At 44.4% G+C, this 24120-nt stretch overlaps 1 long non-coding RNA gene across 1 annotated transcript in view; it reads right to left on the bottom strand.

Moving 5' to 3' along the window:
* LOC147725413 (uncharacterized) overlaps window positions 1-14520 on the bottom strand; it is a 108910-nt gene extending 94390 nt beyond the window's left edge. The window contains exons 1-2 of the long non-coding RNA XR_015309826.1: window positions 14404-14520; window positions 9620-9747 (exon numbers count right to left, since the gene is read on the bottom strand). This is a non-coding gene — a long non-coding RNA (uncharacterized LOC147725413). The remainder of the gene's footprint in view (window positions 1-9619; window positions 9748-14403) is intronic.
* Between the last annotated feature and the right edge of the window lie 9600 nt (window positions 14521-24120).

The following is a 24120-nucleotide window of genomic DNA, read 5'->3' as shown; positions in this document are numbered from 1 at the left end:
CTCATCTCCCCAATCGACTGAGTGTCTCTCAAAAGTTTAAAAGTTTAAATCATGAATTTTATAGCTTTTTGTAATAAAATATACTGCTCAGACTATTCCAACATAAGGAATTAATGCTTGATGGTAATCAAGTCACTTTTAGCTGAAAAAACTGCTGTATTCCGCCCATTTTAAGTTAACATTTTTATGGTGTTAATAAACTGAACAATTAAATTATTACATTACATTGTGTGCTGTGACTAAAAATTCCTTTAGTCTTGAAAACACAAGTTTTCCTTTAATACCTTGATGATCATGCACTCTATTTCCCAGTGAACTCTTCACCTGTCTTCCTACATAGTGGAACGTAGGCCTGCACTGTTCTTTCACCACGTATAGCTCTGTGATACTCTCTACTGATGCCTGCGGTGGTGCAACTTCTTCACATTTTGTTTCCTCTCTAACATAAATATGTAGAATTATTATTTTTCATTGCTGGGAGCATATATTGAGTATATCGTCGATGGAAGGTCTCCAAACATCTCCTGGATGCCAATCAATCTCCTCTCTGGGAAAGTCTTTACTATGCAGCCAGAACTACGCAGTTAATACAACGAATGCATTGTTACCATGCGTTCCATTACCACGCAAGTCGTTACAACGACTTGCATTAGGGAACGTCTTGTTGGAGTTTAAATCCAACACCTTCCCTACTGTTGCACAGACTGGAGTTAGAATAGTAATACTATATGTGGCCTAACGGCTAGCGTGGTCGACCTCAGAGCTGGGGAACCGGGTTCGAGTCTCAGCAGGGATGCTCAACATTTTGTGATTCCGGGCAAATCACTTAATCTCTCCATGCCTAACAAAATGAATGTGTCCATCTGTAACGTAACTGGTGGTCATGGAAAGCGCTCTGATACCTTTGGGGCTAGTTTGCGCTATATAAAACTCCCCACAAAAAAATAAAATATATATACTATTCCAAAGTCGAGCGCTTCCCTAAGGCAAGTCGTTGTAATGACTGGCAGGTAATGGAACGCATGGTAACAACGCGTTTGTTGTATTGCTCGCATTGTAATGGCATGCGTTGTAAAAGCATGTGTGATTGTGTCACACATCCCTCCCCTCTCTGTCATGGTATTTAGATTCTAACTCGAAGTGAAGGCCCTACCTTAGCAGTATAGCTATGCCCCTTGTTTTAGATGTAGCTACTACATGAAATGGGAGGGGAACCATTAATAGCGGAGTCTAAGTACATCTTTTCGATTTCGTGGATGAGGGCTATATCCACCATCCTTCTTCAATTTGAGCCTTTGTAATAATGCTATCCTTATAACAGGAGATTTTGAGCCTTTGCACATTTAAACTAATACCTGATGTATTTGCCACAGTGGTGGTTGATTGGTCTCTGGCAGGTGTAAGCATGATATTAACCTGGTATTGCATCCCACAAGTTCGTACCCCTCTCTCCAGAAGTCCTTGGTGGGCAAGAAGAGTGCATGGGGAAACTTGCTACATTATCATATAGTCTCTGATTTGGTTATTGTTGCATAGTAGTACTTGGGAAATAAACATAGAACTTAAGAATATCAAAAATATAACCATAAATGAAAACATTTCTAACCAATTCAAAGATAGAAGCATACAACCGTGTCCATAGTCGTTTTGTGTACCAATTGTCCTTATAAATTGTGGGTCCAGCTCCAGGAACCGTTTGGTTAGCCCCGCTTGATGCTGTAGCAAAGTTCTTTGTCGCAGCGAGTTAGTAAGTGACTTTATTGTCATCTTTTTATTGTAGGCACCTGGTAAGCACCTCTCAAGGGAGTAAAGGCTAGAACAGTCATGTGTGCCTCACCGGTACCAAGGTCACGTGGGTAGATAGGATAGTGCAGCCCGTTAGGTTTGTTAATTAACAAGTCATTTGGCCATCCTCTGAAGAGGCTGGTATGGATTCTTTGTCTTGACGACCTTGTTGTTGTTTCTGGCCTTTTCAGGCTTTGCTGGTGGTAGGCATGTGCCATTCTCCTCAGTTCTGTAGTTTTGTGGTGCTTCCTCCCCAGTAGCTGAATCACTCATGCTTGGTAAGTCAAGGATATTCTTCACCTCCACAATCTTGGTAACCCCATATTAAGTGCCTTTATAAGTGAAATGTCTGCAGAATGGAAAACCCCATCTGCAGGGGATGCTCTCAGCGTGCAATTTTACACCAAGCCAGTGTGAGTGGGAAATAGTGGTATCTCGAAAATGAATGGATTCCTGTTGGCGAGCTGCCCTCAAGGTGTTCTCCTTACTTGTGGAGAAACGCAACCTTGTGATGACTTCTGGCCTCAGATTCCTTTTCTGTTGGAAGATGGAGAGCACCCTATGTGTGCGGTTGAGCTTCAGATGGTCAGATGCCAGATTCTGCAGGAGATGTTGGAACAATACTTGAATATATTCCTCAAGATGTTTGTTAGGTACCTTCTTAGGAATTCCCCATAGGCAGCTGTTAAATCTGTTGTCTAAAGCCGATGCTTGTAATATCTGTGTGCACTGAGAAATCTGTGTTAAGTGAGGAATGACTCTGCAAGCTATCTCTTTAAAGGACTAGTGTTTTTTGTCTGACGGTCAGAGCTTTTCGGACTTCGCAAGCTGCGGGGTACTTCTACTCTGTCTCAAAATATTCACTTAATTCAAGATTTTTTTGGGGGCCAATGGGCAGCAGTATAGCTTTAAGGTGTACTCTTACAACAATACCTTCCCCTCTGAAAATGTGCCCTTGCACTCTTTAGCACTTAGGCGTTCCTGCATGGAACCTCCTTTCTCTGCCTATTGCTCCTTCCACTCCTTCATAGCGCAGCGCCCCCCCCCCTGGAGAGGTAAGGGGATGGAGGGACAGGAGCGGGGAGTGGATGGGGAGAGGTAAGGGGATGGAGGCACAGGAGAGTGGAGCTGATGGAGAGAGGGGAGAGATACTGACTGAGAGGGGGTCCTCACACATGAGGAGAAGGGCTTACCTGTGTCTGTAATAGGTAGCGGCCCCATTCGGACTGACAGAGGGAGCACTGTGCGGCATGTTGTTATGTTATGTTATTGGCCTCTTATATAGCGCATGACTCACCCAGGGGCATCTCAGCGCTTACTTAGGTGAAAACCGAAGGGAAAAGTGATGTAGTAAACCCCAAATAAAATTAACTTAGGAAGGCCTTAAGTTGTTTCCTAAAAACCAGATGAGAGGTAGATTTACGCAAAGCTCTGGTATGGAATTCCAATACTTGGGGGCAATATAAGAAAAGGCTTTGCCCCCTAAGCGAGTGCGCCGAATGCGCAGAATCTTCAACAGTGCCATTGCATTTGATCTCAGGTTACAACAGGAGTTTTGCTTACAAACTTTCTTTTGTAAAGAACCAGGACCTGTTCCATTAATGGCTTTAAAGGTGAGACAACAGACCTTGAAAAAAGATCTCTTTTTTACTGAGAGCCAGTGAAGCTCTCTAAGCAAGGGGCGTGAAGGAGAGCCTGGGGGGTGGTTTAAAACCATCCTTGCCGCCGTATTTTTGATGACCTGAAGTTTAGCTACCAAGGCTTCACCCACTTCGGCCAGTAGGGCATTCCCGTAGTCCAAGCAGCTCACCACTATCGCCTGGACCACCGTTCTACGATGTTTTACTGGTAGATATGGAATAAATCTACGGAGAAGACAAAGACTATAGTAGCAGGAGACTGTGATGTTTTTGACATTATCATTCAAAGTCAATTTGTCATCCAGTTGTATTCCCAAGCTCTTTACTGAGGATGAGGGATTAGGGGCCGTTCCCAACTGGGCAGTTGTCACTGCTGTGGGATGAGTAATGTGGGAAATAAAATGGAGATCAGGCGGAGGAGCTGGGGTTTGACGTTTCTGAGAGTCTGGGTAACTGCTCAGGACTGCCATGTACTTGTACTTACGGCGGAGGCTGTGGAAGAAAACACTCACTGTCACGATGCTCAGATACGGCGATCGACCTACCAGACTGTAGCTTAGACAGACTTAGCATCCCCCAAACAATTGCACTGTAAAAACTGTGTGCAGTATTTGAGCAGAGGGGATCTAATGCCCAAAAGGACAGATTCTATGGTGACAGGGCTGGCTTAATCCAGAATTTCTTTCATGACTGCCAAATTGTCTTACCCGTATGGCTTAAAACATAGGCATTTCCACCAAATACATTTAAAGCCACCTAGGAAACTAAATCCTCTCCAGCACAGAGGACTTGAATGTAAAAAAATGCATGGCATGGCCTTGGATATAATTACCACTTAAGGTTACTTTATATGAGTCCTCTTTACCTAGAGCACTGCAGGATTTTTTTGCCACATCTTGCTATTCTTCCATTGTTCTTTCCTTATTTCTCTCTCCCATATCAGTGATTTGCTTAACATAAGAATGTCATATTTTGTGCTTATTTGGCCTGTTGTAGGGCCTTTGTTTTGCACAAATCTTTCAATTGGATCGTGGTCTCTAAAGGTTGCTGCATTAACTGTCGGATGCGTGACCCAGTGGCTTAGATGTGTATAGCTGCAATGTTCAACTTCCTCTAAGTCAATTTTTTTTACAATCTTCGAATGTTGGAATAGTGTGACCTGGAACATTTGTCTAGGCTTTAAGTGGTCCTGGTTGCAACACTGGAGCAAAAGCTAGATTGTAGTGTGTAGGTGTATGTGGCAAGGGATGGGACAGTAGTTGTTTTTATTACTCGCAATGTCCCAAACCATTAATGTTGCGCTTGTGTTGTACAATTCCTATGAAATCAAGTAAGCCTGTGCGTCTGGGCAACATATGGGTCAAAATATGGGAACTGAGTCCACACATTTATTCAGAATATGTTGGCCAAATTCCTGGCTAGCTCACAGTGCACCAACTGGGCCAATAAACCTGACAAAGTACCGCTTGGTGTCTGCAACATCAGAACATGGCCAATCTAATTCCCCCAAGCAAATCATGGAAACAAATCTACCGTTTCGCGGTTACTTTGGGCATGCCCAAAGGGAGACACAAGAAGTACATAAATTGGCATCCCAAACATTTATTGAAGCAGTTGGATTCTTGAGTAAAATAGATGAGCTGCAACTATTAGTAGAAGGAAACAAAGCATTGTTACCAGCATTACAAGAATGGTGAGAAAGATGAATAATTCAACCATTATAACGTTGCAGTGATGATATGACTATATATCATAATGATAACCCTACCTAACCCGTATGTGTGATGTATCCGGATGAAAGTATGATGTAGAACAGGCAGCCATCCTTTGCAGGATAGTGCTCGATGTCAGCAGGACTGGCAATCAGTCACAGGCGAACGTCCAGGATAATCCGTGGAAGAGCTGCTCTTGGAAGCTAAACTCAGAAGCAGTTTATATAATCAAAACCTGTTCCATTTGCACTGTGTCTGAAGTGCTTTGCTAATGTTATTATTTGTCTTTCCAATTCAGAGCTCTCTCCAAATGGACAACAAAATACAGGGCAGGATGCTCAGTGTACGTTATCCATGAACAGAATGTACAATGTCATAATAAAAAGCTTACGAAGAAATGTGCTTGTAAGCAAAACACTTTCTGGGTACGTTATTATGTACGTGCAAAGTATGTGAAAAGTCACCGTCTAAAATGATGTCAAGTTTAAACGTGAACTTGTGAAAGGAAGCTTTTTTGCACGGGCCCTAATCATAGTAAGCACACAACGTGACATTCCCTCCTCCCCCAAATTCTGCCACCTTAGCCCCCACTACGCCCAAGAAATCTCAGAATCAAGGTAGGTTGTCAATGGCGTAGCCTTTTATTCACATCAAGCCAAGGAATTAACCACAGACCATTACCAAGTAAAGTATCATTCTTAGATATATCAGAATTATTCAAAGCATCACACTTTAGCTGCATCAACATGTTAACAGCAGTAAGGAAATTAAGTACGACATTACATTTAAACTTTAACTCGGCCGTACACTAAAATAACATGGCCATATATTTGAACTTTACACTTTAACTTTTTAACTCGGCCATACACTAGAACTTGGCCGTACATTTGACTTGGCCGTCTCAGCCACCAATGTCCTACTCTGCTGCGCACATTGTGCCGGCAGGCCACAACGCGCTACAGCCAACAGTTGCACTTTAACTTTTAACTAGGCCGTACAATAGAACTTGGCCGTGCATTTGAACTTGGCCGTCTCGGCCACCAATGTCCAATTCTGCTGCGCACATTGTGCCGGCAGGCCACAACGTGCTACAGCCAATAGTTGCACTACTTGAGATCAAGGGCACCGCCTAACGCACAGCCAACAGTTGCACTTTAACTTTTAACTCGGCCATACACTAGAACTTGGCCGTACATTTGACTTGGCCGTCTCAGCCACCAATGTCCTACTCTGCTGCGCACATTGTGCTGGCAGGCCACAACGCGCTACAGCCAACAGTTGCACTTTAACTTTTAACTAGGCCGTACAATAGAACTTGGCCGTACATTTGAACTTGGCCGTCTCGGCCTCCAATGTCCAATTCTGCTGCGCACATTGTGCCGGCAGGCCACAACGTGCTACAGCCAATAGTTGCACTACTTGAGATCAAGGGCAGCGCCTAACGCACCGGCCCACCGGGGTACCTGCCCACAGGCAACCTCCCCAAGATTGTTCTCAGTCCATCCGTCGTGGGTTAGGGCAGTAGAGTCCAGGAAAACCGGCAGGTCAGTCCCTCCTCCCCGCCGACCCACTGCAAACGTGGAATCTACCCCCTCCTGGGGTCCATGGAATGGCTGCACCTCTATTGTTGTGCATCCGTCTTTGCTGTTAACTGTCAGCGCTCCGCCACAGGGTGAGAAGCTCCCCGGCGCACTCGCCCTCCCCCCCCAGACGCTGACTATGCTCCACAACGGCTGCCTTTTACCTATAGACGTACTTTATTGTTACAGAACAACGCCAAAATCCTGACTAGAATAAATGGCATACCCCGGAAAATATATAGGGACAACTTAACCCGATGCATATTTCCTCTCATATCAGGCATGCCCTGCCTTATAACAGCTTTTAAGCCTTATCTAGAGTCTCATGTAGACACCTTTGCCTGTTTACTGTTTTATTTCCATCACATCCTGCACATATTATTGTGACATCCGATGTGTCTCACCTAGACACCTTTACCTATTTATAAACGGTAAGTACAGAGAACTACGAGGGATAAATTGACCATATGTCTATGTCCTTCCCCATTTAATGGAAAACATACCTGGTGAAACGCCCGCCGAGCACAGAATGCTGGTAGGCCCTGCCTTGCGCAGCCTTCGCCCAGGCCCTAATCAGATCCCTTGCCTGTTTATAAACAGCATTTACATTCACTGTGCCCAGTGTGCCATTAGGCCCAGCTTTGCAACCACCTCTCCCATGTTCCCATTAGGACATCCTGCCGGTTTATAAATGGCCTAACCTGGAAAATATGTGGGATAAATTTACCACATGTTTATGTCCCTCACCATTAAGACAGAACATACAACTTGAAACGTTCACTGAACGCAGTATGCCGGTAGGCTCTGCCTTGCATCAGCCTCCCCAGGGATCCTAACTAGCATTTACATTCACTGTGTCCAGTGTGCCATCAGGCCATCCCAGATGGTGTATAAATGACCTACACTGGAGAACATGCAGGACCACTTTATCACCTGCCCATATCATCCACCATTAGTGGAGAATATACCTGACCATAAAAGGCATACCCTGGAATATATGCGGGCTAACTTAACCACATGCCCATTTTGTCCACCCACTGTGGAAAACATACCTTATAAAATGTCTGCAGCATGCCAGCAGGCCTCGTCTCGCAACAGCTTATCCCCATGGTCCACCCGAGGCATACCTGCCCGTTCCTGCAGGAAGTTTGCTGACAAATTATTCAGACCACTACATCAACTACGGGCACTGCATACTGCATTGGCCCCCTGGCAGAACTTAATGGCCGTCAGATAAAGACTGCACTGTGCACAATCCGCACTTAAGTTGGAATAGTGGGCATTGGAGTAGAAGTAAATTGGGCATCTACCCTCAATGTTGCACAAAGGAAGCGCTGCCACCGGGATACCTGATCCCAGGAGATTCCTAGTAATAAACTATGAGGATCCCGTTCTCATACTGTTATTATTGTACACTTTATGAAGAGTACTAACTCGCTACAAAGGGATGTACTTTGATAACAATGCATGTGAAGCAACTGTCACCTCCCAGGTGCTTATTGATGAGTTAAACTAGCTTCTAATGTTAGCCCAATGTGCTGTTCAGCATGGTCCCATACACATTGTCCTCATTTTTTGTAGAAAGCTGTCCTTTTGCGACTAGCGCCTCCCGATGGATCTTGCAATTGCTCCTTAACTTTTTAGTAGGACCAGGAAAACCCAATTAGACTACCGATTAATTATGGGAATCAGTTTACCCCCATTGCTATCACCCCAGGTGCCAGCATCGGTATGTGGGTAGTACTGACCTGACCCCCACAACCCTAGCCGGACCTTTTTACCTTGGAGAAAAGTAACCACCATTGCCCTTGACAGGAGTATTGGGCCAGAACATACTGAAAACTCAACGGCTGATGTTCGTACTGCCAGGGCGCTCAGCCCTGCAAACCATATTAAATCTGAAGGAAAGCTCCACTGGATCTACCCCCCAGCATTGTCCACTTGTGTGTTATTTTAATGGCAGACACAGCAAAGGTGTTACTTGAAACCAGGGCACCGCCTAACACACCAGCCCTCATTGACCGCTCACATGTTATTTAAATGGCAGACACAGCAAAAGGTTGCCTTATTTGAAACCAGGGCACCGCATAACGCACCGGCCCTCCGGGGTACCTGAGCACAGGCAGCCTCCCCAAGATCCATTTTAGTGGGCTGTCTCTGCTCCCATACTGCGCAAAATCCGCCTCTCACACCAACTGCCCACATAATGGTTCTCTCCCAGGCGTCCCCTTTGTCCCTTACTTACAGTGGACGTATGCCCCCAAAAATGTTGGACGCATAAATTGCCAACCAGGACAGCCACGGCATTTTGTCAGGGTACTAGGTGCATTAAACATATTACATACCGGCACTAGGTTAGTAAGTGATGTGCCCAGGATCATCTAATGCCAGCATAACTTAGCAGTGGCACTTTGTAACAAGCTTATTGTAAATAGACTGCAAGAAGGTTTTTTGTCCTGTGTAGTTGTAAAACGCATGTTCACCTGGAGGCATCTTGGCGCTGCATAACAGATATTTATTGTTACCCAACTTCATGGTACTAATTTGATCGACCTCAGAGGGACGAAGGGCTGAGAGGGACTGCCAAGATAAGAATCTGCGACCATGAGGTCAACAGAGGCCCCTGCATTGAACGCATTAGACCACTGAGCCCCTAGGCCCAGAAGGGCCTAATCCTTCCTTATGATCCCTTTGTAATGCAGCGCTCCTTATCTGTAACACTGTCTGATGTGTGCATGCATTTTTTTATTTTTTATTGCTGGCGTTATGATTGTAGTGTTAAAGTAACAAAGTGCCCCCAGCCCGTATCTACACAATCCCAGCCAGGCACCATAAACATCCAGAACAGAGCCAGAACACACTGTCTGCATTGTATTGCAAACATAGCAAAGAAGGTGCTTACCAATCCCAGGCATGCACCATAAACCTCCATCACAATGATCCATGTTCTCACTAAGATGGTGGGAAGTAGTGACGTTCCGCCATGTGCGTGCCCCTTATCATACACCCTGTGCATGATATGAAAAATGCCTGTAAAAGTGTTTAAAAATAAAAGAATCATGGGGCAATAGTACCATTGTTGTTAGTATGTAAAATGTCTGCATCAATTGAAAAACAGCCAGAACACACGTTTTGCAAACATACCAAAGGGGTGCTTACTAATCCCAACCAGGCATCATAAACATCCTGCACAATGCTCCATGTTCTCACTAAGACCTGTGCATGACATGAAAAATGCCTACAAAGTGATTATAAATAAAAGAATCATGGGGCAACTGTACTATAGTTGTTATTATTGTAAAATGTCTGCATAAATTGAAAAACAGCCAGAACACATTGTCTGTATTGTATTGCAAACATACCAAAGGGGTGCTTAGTAATCCCAGCCAGGCACCATAAACATCCTGCACAATGCTACATGTTGTCACTGAGATGGTGGGAAGTAGTGACCGCTCCACCGTGTACGTCCCCCTTATCATACACCCTTTCGCATGACATAAAAAATGCCTATAAAAGTGTTTATAAATAAAAGAATCATGGGGCAACAGTACTATAGTTGTTAGTATGTAAAATGTCTGCATCAATTGGAAAACAGCCACCGTCTGTACTGTATTGCAAACATACAGCAGGGGTGCTTACTGAGAATTTTGCCTATACTTCAGGTTGAATTGTAATCAAGTTAGGCCTGAAGGAAACTCAATCATGGATAATAGCCGACCTTTAAGATGGCTGTAAACACTGTGCCAACATAGGAATTGGACTGTTTTTGCGGCTGAATGCATCATGTTAGTTTACTCATGAAACGACTGTGTAAAGGGTGGATCTCCCATGTATGTGACTGCAACTGTTATAATGGCATCAGTTAAACCGACAGCCAAGATTTATTCTCCTCAGCGCAAAATTTAATGGGCATGCCATTAATATATCGTTACGAGCAATACATGCCGCAAGGCAAGTGAACATCTGTACCGCCGTAGAGTAAAACAGAGAAGGAAAACATAAGAAACAGACACATAGTGTTCAGAGAAGACCATTTACACTCGTCGTTATTATTAAGATGCCACAATCTATAGCCGGGCAGTACATTTCTTTAATAATTACATTCCATTACTGCCTCGCTGAATCGGTTATGTTTCCTCGTCCATGGAACAGTATCGAAACGCTACGAGTGGCACTTGCACACGTCACTTTTCTCTTGTAACACACTGTTTGCTACCACTCACTTTTGTTTGCTTTAGATACTTGCACAAGTGCCACCATTGCCTACGTAACGTTTGTTCTTGTGCTGGAGTGTCTGCCATTAATTGCAGTATTAAACCTCTACTTGTATTTTGTTCGCTTTTGTAACCTGCACACATATCACTTTTTCCTCCTGTAATGTATCGTTTGCTCCTCTTGTATTTTGGTTGCTCACTATTGTCACTTTTGATTCATGTAACTTAACGTTTGCTTTTGTAATTTGTCCACTTATAATTTTCACCTCATGTATTATTGCTGTTCCTAGTGTGAAGCGCTCTGACGCCTTCGGGTAAAGTCCGCGCTATATAAAATCGCATAAATAAATAAATAAAACAAAAAATTCCAAACATCACCAGGCCCCCACAGCAAGACCCAGTCTTCCTCGCCCACTATGCCCTGAATGTGAAGGGCTGTGGGCGAGGTGTTAAGACTAACACCGTTTCTGGGCTGCATGGGCGCCAGGGGCCCGAGGTGCAACTGGCTCAAAGGCCTGAGAAACACCTGGCCCCCAGGGAGGCCGATTATTGCAAACAATCACCCCTCCCCAGCCCAGCCTCAGTTTGATTGCTTGGCAGGGTAGGGGTGAAGGAGAGCCCACAGCTGACAATCGCTGTCTGGCCGCACAGCGAGGCTGCTTTCATTTTCTGTCTCTGTCTCCGTGCACTCTGTGGGCCGTTTTTTTTTTCTCCCCTTTCCTATTCCACTCTCTGTGGACTGGGACAGGGGAGAAAAAAAACGGCCCACAGAGGGCACTGAGGCACCGGCCCTTCGGCCCATTCCCGAATGCCCGCCTTGCCAATCCGCCCCTGAGTGGCAGCATCTGTAACCAGCAAACCATCTCAGACCATTCATCAAAATGCCATCAACATACGTGTTATGAAAACAAGCTCTTTCGGTAGTCGCCGTGATTTGCTGCTGATGGCTTGTTTGCCTGGTTCAAAGGAGCTCCTGATGTTACAGAACCTGACGCTGTTTACTTAAACCTATTATGCCTGCTGAATTTAGATAATGCCAAAGTGAGTACAAAATCCTAGGCCATCCACAAAATAAGTGACCATAAAAGCTAGGACCAATGGAGAAAAAAAGAATTGTCGAAAGCTAAAGTGTATATTAAAAAATATATATATTTTTAATTAGACATAGATAAAAATCATATAGAGACTCAAAAATATAAGTCAAACTATATGATACAATAAAATAGTTACATATACAATTCTTGAAAGAATTAGCTTTCGACAATTCTTTTTTTCTCCATTGGTCCTAGCTTTTATGGTCACTTATTTTGTGGATGGCCTAGGATTTTGTACTCACTTTGGTTTCTACCCTGCCCTAGGAATCTGTGTATTATTGATACCCAGGGGGTCCTTGTTTTCTCTCAAGAATTTAGATATTGCTACACTGGGAACTGGCACCCGAAAGAAGCCCATTCATATTAATGCCAACTTTTTTTTTTTTTGCTTTTAAATCGTACCTAATTCCACAGACGTACTTATCGGATTGAGCCGAGCATCTCCGACCACATTTCAAAATGGCATCAAAAATGTTTAGGGATATTCTTGTTTTCGGTAGGCGCCATGATTTGCATAACTACCGGGCCTCCGCTGACGCCGACTATGTTATTAGCGCGGCACCCCCCAGCTCCGAGAAAGCCATAAAGCCTGCGCCCCGCTGAGACTGCGAGGGGCGCGAATATTCAGAAGCATGTAAGTAATAGGCTCTCACAGCGGCTTTCATTTTCCCCATTTGTGAAAGCCATTTCAGGTTACAGCATCTTTGATGTCACAGGGAGTAAACAGTTAAATTCAGAGCTCGAGGAACATGTATTCCCCCAACCAGAAGGTTACGAACCCGTGGCCCCGAACCCTTGACCGAAGACGCAAAGCGCAAGTGATACAACTGAATGTTCTTTGCCGTAAAAGACCCGCACAAGCCATTCACACCAATGCCTATACCGACAGAGAGGTCTCCACAAAACCCATGCGGCTATCCGCTTGAGTGCGCACCTTATGCATGGTCGTTAATATTTCCCCTGGACTTCCATTCACTCGTGCTCCTTGTAGGTCTTACATGCTTATACTCTTGTAAGACTCTTGTACTCTCAACATTCCAGCCTTTGGCATCCCATTCACATAGTCTGTTAGAATATATGATTATACCACGATTTCAATTACCACGCATGGCTTTACCACGCGAATTTTACATCGCAAGTGGCTTTACCACGCTGGTATTTACAACGTAGGATTTTACTACGCGTAGAAACGTCTTACCTGCACGTCTTTCTCTACGAGCCCTTACTTCCATCCTCCATGGAAACAAGCGTCAAAACACGTATACCAAAATAAAAAAAGGACTGCTTTTTTGATGTACACGGCACGTCTTTGGGGGAGGCTCTTTCCTTTTCCTTCTAAAATTATGTTCGTTTTTTTTTAAAGTAACCTGCTTGTTATTTTTTTGGGGGGGAGACCCCCCAGCACCTCTCCGAGCCCCCCCCCCCCCCCCCCCTGCCCCCCCAAGCCCACGCAGAACGACTTGAAGAAATACCACGTCTCCCCCCCAGCCCGTGGTAAAGACGTCGTGGAAGGCACCCTCGTTTTAAAGACGTTTGCGTGGTAAGTGTCACGGGGTAAACGTTAGTAGTGGTAATGCCTTCGTGGAAAATGATGTTTCCCAGTCTGTTATACTGCTTTTTCTGAATGCACAGGAACGGCAAACTACAAGCCGAGCGGCATCCTATGATAATCACATTCTTAGCTTACGTGTTTATAAACCACGCCCTTATTACCATCAATTATGACCTTCGGGGGTCCCATGCCCCCCCCATCCAATGAGCCTTCATCAGCTCAGCTGCCTCGCGCCTCTCCCCTTTGAGCCAAAGGCTTGCTCGTTTTTCCACTCAAAGATGGCAGGGACGCCCTTACGGATGACAGGGGTGACACTCGCGCGCCTATCCATTGTGACCTTTCCACTACCACTGTACCACACAGGTTCTCCACACCCAATAATACACACATGTATTTCAATCCCCGAATGCGGGTTCCACATCCTCCCCGCGTTCAATACTGGGGTGCAGCAGGAGGACGCTGGCTGCAGCTGCACCCATTGCAGCAAGCACCGGCTGAAACACTCCTAATTGACTCTCCTTTACACGCTATTGTGGCCACTGTGACACTCCTCGAATCACTAGACTGGGAGCAAACAGTAAGAATGAATTCCCGTTCCTCTCCAATCCTACACGTGCACGACTGCAACAACACACACCAATTGCCTAAAAAAGCTCCGCGCAACTCCGGCCCGCAAAACTACGGAAACCACATACACGCAACTGTGATCACTTTGACACTCCTTGAACGTGCCCGCCTGCAACAACTGTCCACATATCAATAGGTTAAGGCGTTCTGCGCAACGCTGCCAGCAAAATTCCGAAAACTACGAAACTACATCACTCACATATCAAAGAAGCCCTAGTTTAGGGTTAAAAACGCTACGCCAGGCCCCCTCCAACTCAGCCCAACAGGAACATCACTCCATCGACGACGCTTCTTCCATCCAGGCTGTACATGAAGGGGACAAAGTGAACGAAACCCCTCATGGCACAGCCTTAAATAGCCTGCTAAGTTTCGTTTCCTGCTAGTTTCATTTCTACGTCAACCTGGCCAGCCAACCCCCTTCCTTATCCAGGGGCTCTAGAGGAGGTTCAGCCCCGTGGTGCTACTAAGGGCGCCCCTCCCCTAGGCGTGAGGGGCGCCTGTCAACCTCACTACACTTTTTGGTGTGCTGAGATATGCTTTCAATGGATGGCAAGTCCAGTTTACATTTCCAAATTTAGTTCCAAATTGTCCTGCCTAGTACTGTGCTATCCATGTCAATGCAATGTTTGTCAGTTTACCAGAAGGAGCAATCACATTGAAAATCAATTTTCCCTTGTGGTTGCTGCAGTGGTTAGCCATGTGGCACCTCCGGTATCTTTTCCTGTGTGTTCCCCAGACAGCCTCCGAAATAAGGTGAAGCTTCAACAAATGCTGTGGGTGCTGTGGGGGGGCGCAGCACTGCTGGCACGGCATTGGATGCTCTTTGGTGTGTGCTACCCTTGCTCCTTGGCCCCAGAACCCTCTCACCTAACACATTTCAAGTTTGTCGGCCTGACGGTGATTTATATATTAGGTTGTTGACACTGGAATGTGTCAACAACTTTAAAGTCACCTGCCTTCACCTCTGAGAATGTGCAGTGGGTCTGAGCTGGTTCGGGTGCACGCTTAAAATTGAAAGGCAGGGCAGGTCTCCCAGTAGGGCTGCCAACTTTCCAGAAGAAAACCACTGGGCATTTGTTGCTGTTTTAATAGTCTGCAAAGGCCAAAGCGTGTTACAAAATAGGGCTGCAAACGAAATTTGATCTGTTCCATTGTCAACATTACTTTTAAGCCTTCATTTATTTTAATTATTAGACAAGGATCAATACCGTAATTCTAGAACATATTTAATTGTGCTTTCTATTTTACAGAGTCTGTTTGAAGTATGTCCAAATAAAGGCTCAAAATACCGGCGTTAGCAGATTTTGTAATTGTTTTGCACCACCTGGAAAATTAAAATACCAGTGGCGCCGGTAGTAAACCGGGCAGGTGGCAAACCTATCTGCCAGTGGTTGCATTACTCGGGTGGACAATGATGACACCCAGCTGCCTCCAGAGAGCCCTAGTGCAGTGCTCAGCTGCAGTGAGTGTGCAGCAATCAGGCATGGAAGTGGGAAGCCAGGCCTCAGTCAGCACCAGCCCACTGAGAAACAGCAGGCATTCCCCTACAGCAGATCAGCCTATAGCAGCACTGACACTTTAAACTCACTTACAGTGATGGCCAGCACGGGTCTGGGTTGGTGGGGTGGTGAGGGGGTAAGTAGGTATAATTAAAATATAAAAATAAAAATTCACTTACCTCCTCGCCATTCTGTCCCTCTGCTGAACAGGAAGCAGCCAGGCTCCCCTGAACCAATCATAAAGCTGCAATGCCACGCTGTGATTGGTCTGAGCTTCATGGTTCGGCGCTCAGATGGGGACGGGGGCCTGGCATGTTCTCCATGCAGGCTGTAATGCAGTCTGCATGGAGAACATGCTAAAGTGCGCATGACTGTTTGGCCTGGCCGAGAGGGCCTGTCAAAGCATCATGCCACTTTAGTGTGCCCACCACTCCTCCACTGAGCCCTGCCCTCATTTGCCACAGCAGGGAAGAATAAAATGATAATAACATTGCGTCATCATTGTATTTTTCCTTTCTTTTCAGCAGTGGGGTGACTCTCCTCCGCCTTAGCAGAGGAGCCGCCACTGCTCACCTGCTCCCCCTTGCAGAGCACTGGCCAAAGACACTCTCTGGCTCAGCCTGGCACTGCAGAGGGCAATATTTACTTCTGGTCATGACATAGGTGAGTGCAGCATCATAGTGCAATGAGGGCAATTGGCTTCAAGCACAACATTTTCTTTAACACTTTTGTTGGTCCTAAAGGTTAGGTCATAAAATAATCTGAAATGTAACGTGAAAGATGTAGTTTCTAGTTCCTTATAGAACTTCTTGTTGTTCAAAAGAGTTTCGTTTCTGATACTGATGTCTTTCCATGCGCTAAAGTGTCCCCCCAAGTGACACATATTTAGTAGTTGAATGTCTATAATAAGTACACTGGAAATGTCACACTTAAGCAGTCTGAAAACTTGGCCGCGATAAAGCAAAATATGTTGTATGCTAGCTAGTCTCTTTTTGTTTTGCCAGAAAAATTAAAGTAATAATTTCTTCTGCTCTTCAAAAAACAGTCCGTGTGCATCAAGATTGGTACCCCGAGGTATGTTATATATTTACATGTCTGTCTAATGGTCGTGTGCCTTGCTCCCTCCTGATCTATCTATAATATGATCCACATCAGGTACGTCTTCTCTGTTACTGTTATTTCTCCTACCGTGAAATCTCTGAGGGCACTCACAGGAGATGAGAAAGGGGTCCTGCCCTTGTTCAGCGTATCTCAGTGCATATACCGTCAGGATTTCAGTCCCTCCCCAGTGTGAAAGAGGGGGAGGCTGGTTGCTACGGGCAGGGTTTATTGGCTCGAAAAGCGCTCTTTAGGATATTGCCAGCCAGGAATGCGCTCTTTCCCCGGGGGCTGCCATCTTTGATTCCGTGTTGACTACGTCGTGCTACTGAGGGGCTGGGCTAGTTTGCGATCCTCACTGCTTCTGCGGGGTTATCTTGCTTGGTACTTCAGTGGCTGGTGTTTAGTTATGTCGCTTTTCCACATTTGGGTGTCAGGTGGTCTCCATTCCCTGAGGATTCAAGCAGGAAATGCGAAGGCCCCGCCCTCTTGCCCATCTTGCCAGGCACCAACCAATTAGTGCCACTTAATGAGGTTTCTCTCTAGCACAGGGGATGTGATTATAAACTTCCAAATTCACCGGGGATTGGGTAAGTATAAAATATTTCATGGCTCTTATGTGTTCAGATTTGTGTGTTTAATCAATATCACCATCAAATATGAAATTAACACCTACCTCCAAACTATAGAAAATAATGTAAGGTTCAATTGCACTTTTCTTTATGCGATAAAGAGGGGTCGTTAACGCTGTCTCCCTAATACAATAATTCATGTTTTTAGGTGTGTGAACAATTGTATAACTGCACACCCAGATAACCTATGCACTTTTGGCTTATTAGGGTGATCACCACAACTACTGTTAACTTGCGAGACATCATTTTTCAGGATAAAAAACCGCTCATCCTCAGTATAAGAAAATTAAATTTAGAAGGCCTATCCCTTTTTTAACAAGGGCATGTACTAGTAGTTTGAGGAATTGGCATTTTGCTCTAAACTATAGCTTAAAAATTTGGGGTTCACCAAGGACATACAAGGGCTGCTTCTCCTTCTTTTATGGCGGCTGAAAGCCAGCTGAGGCAAAGGAGTAAAGACAAAAATAAAATGAAAATAAAACATTTTTATTATAATTTGATATTTAACCCTGGAGGCTGCCAGGGAGAGGCGTGGTTTCCCATCCTGACGCAGCAGCTGCAGCACCAGGGAGGAGGGGGGAATGGTGGGCACTGCCAAATGCTCATGACAGTTTGGCCGGCCTCTGCTGCTCAGAACAATCCCATGGCTGCTCACATGCTGGGAATAGGGATTGGGAGGTGGGGGCCTGCGCAGTGTGCAGCAGGCTCCTAGCAAGGACACGAGGATCGGGAGCAAGGTGGCGCCGCCGGAGCAGGTAAGTTTTCCTTTTCTTAACTTATATTTGTTTGTTTTTAGTGTTTACCTCAGCCTGGCCCACTAGTTCATACTACAAGTGGCCGCTACTTAAGGACAAATTAACTTTTCTGCAAAGCACGCACAAAGGGTTCTAATAGCGAAAAGCTGGGAGAATCGCATAGACATACTCTGAAGATCTATAATAAACCAGAGTGGGAATGTGAAATTTAAACCTTAATTGGAAGGAAAATATGTGGTCTTTTGTTTATAGGTAAGCATAAAAAATTAAGTAAAATTAGTTCAGGCGGTCAAGGCACTGGCTTCAACCACGTAGAGGATTTCACTGCATTACAGATCTTTGAGAAATACTGTGTTGTGAGGTTATTAGGTCCTGTGCCCATACACTTCCATTTTACATGTTCTAGTTCAGGCGGTCAAGGCACTGGCTTCAACCACGTAGAGGATTTCACTGCATTACAGATCTTTGAGAAATACTGTGTTGTGAGGTTATTAGGTCCTGTGCCCATACACTTCCATTTTACATGTTCATGTGTAAAGTTGACATCCGTTGAAACTGTGACTTTAGCACACATTTGCTTACACACCTCCATCAGAAAGTGTACTCAGAAAATGTTTCTTTCTTATTGCAGTACTTGCATGAGTCTGTTGCATTTTCTTTGAGGTCTTTTGCACATTCAACATTTAAAGGATACTTTATCAGGGATGAATGAACCTTCTTTGATGTTGGCTCTTTTTTCTCTTCTCAATTTTGTGGTTTTCTGCAGCAAAGAAATTGGAAATGTATTTGAATCTTGTGGGAAAAACTAAAATAAGATTTATTGTTTATAGAAAAGCTGGGGGATAATAATAAGAGGAACAAAAAGATACTTTACCCCAAAGAACTAAAACAAAACATTGAGCAAAAACAAAGAAATATTGTGGGTCAATATTGATACATGGTACTGTACTAGAATGCTAAAACTGTGGATAGGGTTGAGATTGATTTTGATTGGGTGATGGAAATAAAAGGAGGGAAGTAACCCTTTAAATAGACACTCTGGACAATGATACCTTTATGGCCCAGTAAAAGGCTTTTCCTGAAACACATCGGCCTGATATTATCAACATGGAGCACTTTTAAATAATAAAAATATATAGTGGAACATACTAGATTGGTGCCGTCTCCTATTTTAAGTTGGAGGTGAATAGAAGTGGTTGAAAGAAGACGGGAACTAAATCTATATGTTCGACAAGCAGCGCCAAAGTTATTGGCAAAAACAAAATCTATATATATATATAAATGACCTACTGGCGATTGCCAGTAGGTAGTTATAGTTATGACCAAAACCTCCATAGGAAAAGTGTTATTTTTTTGCCAATAACTTTGGGACTGCTTGACGAATCTTCACAAAACTTTCAGGAAGCCTCCCCTTTTTGGTTCAGCTGCTGTGTGAAAAGTTTCGTCGTGATCCGTCAAGTGGGGAATGAGAAAAAAGGGAGGTCTAAAATGTGTTTTCCCTGTGTTATGTTTATGGGGATTTTTCATTTAAAAAAAATATATATATATTTTTATTGTTTTTTTTAAACATACACACAAAACATATAAATTTCACAGATTTTTGATACAAGGCCCCCAGCCTCCGGTAGGTGGCTGCTGACTACAGCCCGAACTGTGGAACGGAATGACACAAAATTTGGCAGAAAGCTAGATGTTGGTCTGGAAATTGTGCTTTTTCTGATTTGGTGTAAATCCGTTTAGCAGTTTTAGAAATATTTACGTTTAAAAAATATAGATATCTGGGAGCCTAACAACCTACTGAGACCCTACTGAAATTTGATTGGTTGCCAACACTTCAACCAGGAAGTGTTGGCATCCATCTTAGGACTAGGCTTGAAGCCAGGTCCCACAAAAATAGTAAAAAATAAAGAAAAGTGGGAGGGTAGGAATACCCTGACCCTCACAGATATGGTGGGTGTGCCACAGGAACCCCATTGAGGTTTATAAGCATTTTCTTTTAAATGGTGCCATGGATCCGTGAATCCCGAGTCACATCATCCAGTGACTGTGAGTGTTTTAAAAAAGGTTATGTGTTAAATATATATATATACCAAGGTGTACTGGTGAATCAGTGGGAGTATGAGAGTCTGTATGGATGATTCAGTAGGTGCGTGGCTGATTGTATAAGTGAATTATTAGGTGTCTCTGTAAATGTATGGATGAGCGACTGGTTGTGTGAATATCTGTATCAGTCTGTCAGCTGGTGTCTAAGTGGTTATATAAGTTTGTGAATGGGTATGTGAGTGACTATATGGGTGAGTGATTGGTTGTCTGAGTACATGTATGGTGTCTGAGTGTCTGTGTGGGTGAGTGATGGTGTGTGTGACTGCCTGTATGGATAAGGGAGTGGTTGAGTCAGAGGCTGTATGGGATAGAGAGTAAGTGTATGGGTGAGTGAGTATATGAATGGCTTGCTGGGTGAGTGAGTATATGAATTGCTGTGTGGGTGAGTTAGTAGATATGTCAGTGATACATGGGTGAGTAACTGGGTTTGTGAAAGCCAGTGTAGGTCAGCCATGGAGTATATGAGTCTCTGTATGGGTGAGTGAGTGTGAGAGTGGCAGTATGGGCGAGTGTGTGTTTGTGTCCCTGATATTAGAGGTGAGTATGTGTTAGTATCTGTATGAGTGACTGAGTGTGTGTGTGTGTGTGTGTGTGTAACTGTGTGTGTGAGTAAGTGGCTGTGCAATTGGCTGTATTGGTGAGTGAGTATTTGTGTAAGTCCCTCTTTGGGTGACTGACACAGTGTGTGAGTGGCTGTATGGGTGTATGAATAGATATGTCAGTGGCTGTATTAGTGAGTGAGTGGGTGGGTGCATGAGTGACTGTATGGGTGAGTTAGTGGATGTGTGTGTAGATCTATGAATCAGTGAGTGGGTGTTTTAGGTGCTGATATGGGTCTGTGAATGGATTTGTAAATGGTTGTGCAGCAGTGGGTGTATGAATGGTACTGTTCCTTCCTTAAGGTTCCTTCCTTAAGGAAGTTAGTGTTGCCCTATAAAGCGAACAGAGCTCTTCGCTCTGATCAAAAACTTTTGCTTCAGGTCCCCAGAGTTCATAAAGCCCGCACTGGCGGCAGAAGATTTTCGGTGCATACAGCCACCCTTTGGAACTCGCTCCCATTGAGACTGCGTCGCGAGACATGCACTCTTCGTTTTCGGAAGCTTCTGAAAACACATCTCTTTCCATCTTAATACGCTGGATTAGGCTTCGCAACGGACTGACGGATACCCTGACAAGCGCTGGGATGCCCAATGGGTAACCATGCGCTATATAAGACTCAAATAAATAAAAAAAAAATACTGTGAGTGGGTATATTAGTGATTCTGTGGATGATGTCATCAGGATGTCTCTGACAAGTTCACGAGCTATGTAATATGTGAGGTCATAATCAGTGCATTGAGGGGTCACGAGTTATAGTTAGATCAGCTAATTATAACTGCTAAATTTCACTGAGCGTAACTATAATGTCTCTGTAATCTTTGTTTTTTTTTTCTAATTTTTTTTACTCCAGTTCCTAACTATAACGAACCTGTAACTTTTTTTTGGGTTATTCTTCAATGTTTTAAGTAGTCCACTGTGTAGGACTTACAGGAGGTACCAGGAGGGCTTCTTGCCCCCCAAGGTCCCTCAATAGCCAAGGGGACTTGCAAAGTGATGGATAAAGGAAGCATGGCCTCCAAAGACCTCTTAGCAATCCTGCTATGTGTATCTTATTGAAGGTAACAGGAGGGGCTATTTGTCCCACAAGGATGTCCTTGATGGGACAATTACCCCTCCTGTTACACCAGTAGGTCCCACACAGCAAGACTGCCGAGAGGTTGTCGGAGGCCATGCCCCCTTAAAATAGATATCAGAAATGAGCAGAAAGAGGCAACATAAAGGTCAGAAACAAGCAGAAAGAGGCAAAATAAGGGTCAGAAACGAACAGGAAGAGGTGAGAAGGAGATCAGAAATGAGCAGATTGAGGCAAGAAAGAAGTCAGAAATGAACAGAAAGGGGCCCCAATGACCCTCAGCAGTCAATGAGACTTCATCCCCCAACCAGTAGTGCGCCAGGAGGAGCATTTGTAGAGTGGCTGAGAAAGGGGGCCTCCAGGTTAGTCAGCTTGAGTTCCATATTGCCAGGTTGGACCACAGGATATTGAAGAGAAAGTGTCAATCAGGGATAATTGAAAAAAAGGTTTGAATTGTTCTTAAGTATAGACTTGTAGTGAATAATAAATTACTAAATGGTACTGCACAAGCACAAGTCCTATCCTCACCGCTGATCACCAATGTTAGAAATTGGGTATCTAGTTGTTAGAAGTTTGCACCCTGTTCATGTAGGAACCACAATACTAGTCAGGGTAAGCTAGGTACACACTTTAATTTAACCTGTGCTCATCCTCTGGTAGCTTGGCACAGAACAGAGCAGGCAGGTTTATCTTAACAGGCTATGTGTAAAGTATTTTTGCCATACACACAGACACATAATAACACAATACTAACATCACAAAAGAATCCTCCCAGGTTTGGAAAAATATAGGATATTTATCTCAGTAACAAGAGACAAAAACAACACAAATCTTATCGGTAGAAGCAGAGATATACTTTTTAAAAGAATGAATGCAAAAACAGTGCTTTGAAGTCAATAGTGATAAAATACTACTTGAGGTCGCGAGGGACCGAGCCAAATTGAAAGTACAGGCCTATAGCAATAGAGGGCAGGCCAGCTTCGAGACTCAATGAGGTTCATCTGAAAAAGTACTTTGGGTGGAGCAAAGCGTTGATACTGAAGGGGCAATCAATCAATCAGCATTTGTAGAGCGCAGCACTGTCACCCCTGTGGATATCTGGGAATTGGGTTGGGAGGTCTTTGTCGAAAATCCAGGTCTTGAGGAAAGAGTGGGAAGAGGCAAGAAACACGCAGAAAAAGGCAATACAAAGGGCAGAAAAACAAGCAGAAAAGAAAAAATGCAGGGCAGAAAAACTTGCAGAAAAGGCAAAACAGAGCAGAAGAGGGCAAAATAGAGGACAGAAAAACTAGCAGAGAAGGCCACAACAGAGGGCAGAAAAAGGCAAAACAGAGGGCAGAACAACAAGCAGAAAAGGCAAAACAGAGCAGAAGAGTGCAAAACAGAGGGCAGAAAAACAAGCATAAAAGGCAAAACAAAGGGCATAAAAAGCAAGCAGAGCAAGAAATGAGCAGAGAAGGCACAAACAGACGGCAGCAGGTAGACAGGCAGCAGACATTCCTGAACTGCGGGCAAGCTAGACAGCAGAACTGTTGCAGAGGTAGCTGGCATGAGGACCTGCTCCTGGACAATGCGCTGCTCTTTTCCATGCAGTCGGGTTGCTGAATCGTCGTTGAGCTCCACTGAGATACAGGCAATTTATTGTCGCCGAGCTGTGCAGAAAGTCGTCGCTGGGCCGCACAGAACTGCTGTCGCCAAACAGCCTCTTTGTCGGTATTGAAGGGTGATGTGCCTGTTCCTATCGGTAATCCAAGGTGACGATGCGTTAGTTGTGTAGCACAACAGCTGCAGAACCCACTTCAGAGGCCCAGGACTGGAGGGGGTACCACAGGCAAGGCTAGGACTAACAGATAGCATAATCCAGCAGCACACGCAGAATTGCAAGACGTCTTTTGTGTCCCTGAGACTTCAGAAAACAGGAGGCAAGATAGCCAGTCCTTGGAGACAGTATCGGTTCAAGTGAGATGGGTTCAGTCCTTGTCCCCTGCAGACAGAGATCAGCAAACAGCAGTCTAGGCAAAGTGGCAATCCTTACAGCACAGCAGTCTTTACTCAATCAATCAATCAACCAATAATTACTTTATTAGATTGTATTTGACAATCATAAATTTACAATAAAACAATCATACAAAAATAATAAGAACAGCAAGAAGGCAG

The sequence above is a fragment of the Lissotriton vulgaris genome, chromosome 3_2 (assembly GCF_964263255.1).
Source record: "Lissotriton vulgaris chromosome 3_2, aLisVul1.2, whole genome shotgun sequence".
NCBI classification, from domain to species: domain Eukaryota; kingdom Metazoa; phylum Chordata; class Amphibia; order Caudata; family Salamandridae; genus Lissotriton; species Lissotriton vulgaris.
Note: the sequence above shows the minus strand (reverse complement) of the source record. Positions and strands in the feature narration are given on the sequence as shown.